This window comes from Lynx rufus, unplaced genomic scaffold (genome assembly GCF_022079265.1).
Source record: "Lynx rufus isolate CCGP_SWC_20201006 ecotype Redwood Valley unplaced genomic scaffold, mLynRuf1.p SCAF_1, whole genome shotgun sequence".
NCBI lineage: Eukaryota > Metazoa > Chordata > Mammalia > Carnivora > Felidae > Lynx > Lynx rufus.
This window is the reverse complement of record NW_025814823.1, coordinates 85,671,391-85,676,457: the sequence shown is the minus strand read 5'-3', so window position 1 is coordinate 85,676,457 and position 5,067 is coordinate 85,671,391. Positions and strand designations below refer to the sequence as shown.

The following is a 5,067-nucleotide window of genomic DNA, read 5'->3' as shown; positions in this document are numbered from 1 at the left end:
AATTAGAAATGCTGAAGCATGGCATTCAGGTTTGGAAAAAATTCCTCAAGTAACCCTTCTTCTAAAGTCTATAGGTGCCATTTCCAAAGTGCCACAGCAGTTTGTAAAACTGGAACTTTCCATTCTCCTTGACATTTTCTTTTCTAGATTATTTGTCTTTTTTGGTTAATGAGAAAGAGACTATAAGACTCGGGAAATTGCTATAAAGGTGTTGTGAAAGATAGGATTCAGATTAAGCAAAAATGGGAAAAGTAAGAAAGTAAACTTTTAAATGTGTTATGTTAAACTACTGTCTCAAAGTTAATTTTGTATTTTATTGTTAGGTCTCTGGAGAGCACATAAATACAAAGTTGCAAATTCAGAGATATATTAATAAATTTCTATATATTTATAATTATTTCCTTTGAAAAAAACAACAACCTATTGTGGCACCTGTGTGGCTCAGTTGGTTAAGTGTCCAACTTTGGCTCAGGTCATGATCTCACGGTTCATGAGTTCAAGCCCTGCATCGGGCTCTGTGCTGACAGTTCAGAGCCTGGAGCCTGCTTCAGATTCTCTCTCCCTCTCTTGTTCTGCCCTTTCCTCACTCATACTCTGTCTCCCTCTCTCAAAAATAAACATTAAAAAAATGCGTTGAATAGAAAAACCAACAACCTCTTTAAAATGCCAAATTTCTTTCCTGAAAATCATCACAGCTATATAATCATTTAACATTAAAACACAAGGAATATTTAGTGAACACACACCAAAACCTTAAATTCTGTAACCTATTTCTTATTCTTCAGTAGGCAAAAATTACCTGCTGCAGAAAAAATGTATCCGATTTTCAAGATATAATTTCGCCAATGGAATTGAAATATTATGTTATGATGAATAATTAAAATAAATATACAAATAAATGTACAATTGAAGACCAATGGGCATAGTCAGAGTTGTATTACATAAATATCCATTTTAATTAAAATAGTCTTTGAAAACTGAAGAGAGAAAGATTGTAATAAAAATAAAATAATAATAAGAAATGCAAATATAATGTTTCAAAATTCCAAATAATTCTATGAATGTCATACACTATTTACTAGCAATCCATGAAATTATTTTTGCTTTGGAATTATCTATATATTTGTTTGTTTTTCTAATGATGAAAATTTATAGTTCACTAAAGAAGATACTTACATAAGCAATAGGGTAACACAAAATTTCTAGGAATCATTACACATTAGATAAATGCAAAATGAAAGTTTCGTGAGTTACCCCATACTAGAATATGTAAAATGAAAAAGGTTGACATTACCCATAATTGTCATTTGGAACAAATAGTACTCTTGTGATTTGTTGGTGGAAATGCAAAATTGAACAACCATTTTGTAAAACTATTTACTAAAAATTTGTCTGGCATTTACCAAATAAAATAAAAACACTTATCACAAAAGAAAGGTTAATAGCAGTTTTAGTCATAAAATTTCCAGACTGAAGATAGCTCACATGTTCATAAAAAAACAGTGAATAACAAACAGTAATGTATTCAGAGATGGGAATATTATTTATAAACAAAAAGAGAAAACCCTTTGTAAATGTAAAATTCTGGCAAAATCTTTAAAAATATATTAAGTTGAGAAAAAGACAGGAAATTAAAAACAAAACACCAGCTTTGTATTTTAAGTAGCAGAAAATTTTAGAAGAAGTCAAACTAGGATAGAGATACAAATGGCCCCAGTGTTTTTATCTTGTTTGAGTGGTTTTACTTCTGGTCTGGTGAGAATTGTCTCTTGTTAGTAGGCTCATTGTTACAAGCCCAAGTTACTGAATCTGGTTGAAATGTATTCTTTAGATGTGAGCATTCTCGTGTTTATAAGTTATATCTCAAATAAAAATAACAATATTCAAAATTATTTGCCTTTGTAATTCAAAAATTTATTGGGGGGGGGTGCCTAGGTGGTTCAGTCCGTTAGCGTCCCACTTTGGCCCAGGTCATGATCTCAGGGCTTGTGAGTTCCACGCGGGTCAGGGCTCTGTGCTGACAGCTCAGAGCCTGTAGCCTGCTTCAGATACTCTCTCCCGATCTCTCTTCTATTCTGTTCCCACACACTCTCTCTCTCTCTCTCTCTCTCAAAAAAAAATAAACATTAAAAAAAATAAAAAAAAATTATTGTGGGGTGTGGTGTAAAAACATTCTAATGATTTGTGAGTAACATATTTTTAGCATTCCCCAATTTGATTTGTGGATGACAATTTTGTAAAAGATCCAAAGTAGGGATGTCTCTCTGCATTTCAAACTAAAATAGTAACAGGTAGAGATATAATGTATACATAACTTCTCTGCAGGAAATCCCTAAGAGTCTGTATAGTCGATTTCACTCACAATTGGAATGTAAGAAACAAAATTAATGAACAAAGAGAAAGAGAGACAAACAAAAAGAAGCAGGCTCTTAAAAATAGAGAACAAAGTGGTTGTTACCAGTGGGAGGTGGGTGGGAGAATGGGTGACATAGCTGAGGAGATTAAAAGTACATTAACCTTGATGAGCACTGGGTAATGTATAGAATTGTTGAATCACTATGTTGTACACCTGAAAATAATGTAACACTGTATGTTATACTGGAATTAAAAAATAAATTTAAAAAGCTTTTGATCGTCGGGCTCTGGGCTGATGGCTCAGAGCCTGGAGCCTGTTTCCGATTCTGTGTCTCCCTCTCTCTCTGCCCCTCCCCTGTTCATGCTCTGTCTCTCTCTGTCCCGAAAATAAATAAACGTTGAAAAAAAAATTAAAAAAAAAAAATTAAAAGGGGCGCCTGGGTGGCGCAGTCGGTTAAGCGTCCGACTTCAGCCAGGTCACGATCTCACGCTCTGTGAGTTCGAGCCCCGCGTCGGGCTCTGGGCTGATGGCTCAGAGCCTGGAGCCTGTTTCCGATTCTGTGTCTCCCTCTCTCTCTGCCCCTCCCCTGTTCATGCTCTGTCTCTCTCTGTCCTGAAAATAAATAAACGTTGAAAAAAAAATTAAAAAAAAAAAAGCTTTTGATAAGTTATATATGTATAACTCTCATATAAAAGACCTAGCTTTTATATAGTTAAACACATTAATTGATCGCAGCTTCTAATAATATTGGCGATGATATATGGCAAAGGTACAAATGTAAATTACAAATTATGTGAATAATGTCCTCCTGTTCACTTATATGGGTGTTAAGTGATGCAAAGACGCACTTATTATATAATTGCAATTTATCAAGAATGTTTATTCATTATGCCAATTAATTAATAATAAAAGTGGGGGATACTTATTTAGAAAATGTTGAAAATGAAAAAAATTGGAAAAAAGTTATAAATAATTTTATGTCCAAGTTAAAATATTTGTAAATGGCAGATGAAAGATGTAAAACAGGTTTATAATTTTCAAACATGCACCTATCAAGAAATATGTAAATCAAATAGAGTATTGTAAATGGTGAAAACTCTGTCATCTATTTCTTCATTTGCAGTGTCACACTTTTTGAAATTATGAAAAATGAGAACACCACCTCATATTTTATTCTCCTAGGACTCTTTAACCACACCTAGTTCTCTTTGTGATGGATCTGTCTTCACCTCCCCAGTGGGCAAGATTCTCATGATTCTCCTGATTCATCAAGATGCCTGGATACACAGCCCATGTACTTCTTACTGAGCCAACTCTCCCTCATAAACATAGAGTTGGTCTCCACCATTGTGCCCAAAATTGCAGCTGACAACTTGACTGACAAGAAGTCCATCTCATATGCTGGTCTTGGGTTGCTGATCTTCTTCCACACTTTGGGAAGGCGGGGGCGGGGGGGGAGTTTCCTCTTAGCAGCCATGTCCTATGACCACTACATGGCTGTTTGCCACCCACTGAAATACCCTGTCCTCATGAGCTGGCAACTATGCCTGAGAATGACTGTGGTGTCTTGGTTCCTGGGTCAGCTGATAGCAGGCTTCTGCTGCCCTGAGCTTTCCATTTTCATTAAGAAATAGTTTTTAACGTTTATTTATTTTTGAGAGACAGAGTATGAGCAGGGGAGGTGGAGAGACAGAGGAAGACACAAAATCTAAAGCAGACTCTAGGCTCTGAGCTGTCAGCACAGAGGCTGATGTTGGGCTCAAACCCACCAACCATGAGATCATGACCCGAGCTGAAGTCAGATGCTTAACTGACTGAGTCTTCTAGGCACCCCAAGTTTTCCATTTTGTGATACACATGAGATCAATCATTACTTCTGTGAAGCCCCCTGGGCTTCTGCTGATATGTTTTTCTTTGAATATGTGATGTATGTCTGTTATATGTTAATAATCATCCTGGTCCCATTTTCTTTCATTCTGATTTCCTATAGTCTCATCCTTGCTGAAGTTCTCCAGATGTGTTCTAGAGAAGCTGGCAAAAAGCCTTTTGACACATGCTACTCTCATCTCTCTGATGGGACTGTTTTATGGAGCTGCTATTTTTATCTACATGCAACCCAAATCCTACAGGTTAGCTAACCATTATAAAGTAGTGTCAGTGTTCTATACTATCTTCACCCCTGTGCTAAACCTCCTTATCTACAGTCTGAGGAACAGTGTAGTCAAGGGAGCCCAGAGAAAGTGTATGTGTGAATGTTTTGCCTTCAGTCATGACTAAGATTACATTGATTTGTGTATTTGTCTTTCTTTGACTGGCTTATTTCACTTAGCATTATACCCTTTAGATCCCTCCATGTTTTTGTAAATGGCACGATTTTATCTTTCTTTATGGCTAAGTGATATTCTGTTGTATATATGTAGGTATGTGTGTGTGTGTGTGTGTGTGTGTGTGTGTGTCTATCCACATCTTCTTTATCCACATTTTTATCTCACTTCATCTATCAATGAACACTTAGGGTGCTTCCAAATCTTGGCTATTGTAAATAATACTGCAATAAATATCAGGGTCCATATATATTTTTGAATCAGAGTTTTCATTTTCTTTGGTTAAATACCCATCAATGAGATTATTGGATCATATGGTTAATTCCACTTTTAATTGTTTTATGCCATAAATGATTGTATTAAGAAAAAGTTTGAATAAACAACATT

General features: G+C 35.5%; 1 pseudogene; it reads left to right on the top strand.

Moving 5' to 3' along the window:
• The first annotated feature begins 3,442 nt into the window (after positions 1–3,442).
• LOC124509022 (olfactory receptor 2T8-like) lies at positions 3,443–4,633 on the top strand (annotated as a pseudogene).
• The last annotated feature ends 434 nt before the right edge of the window (positions 4,634–5,067 follow it).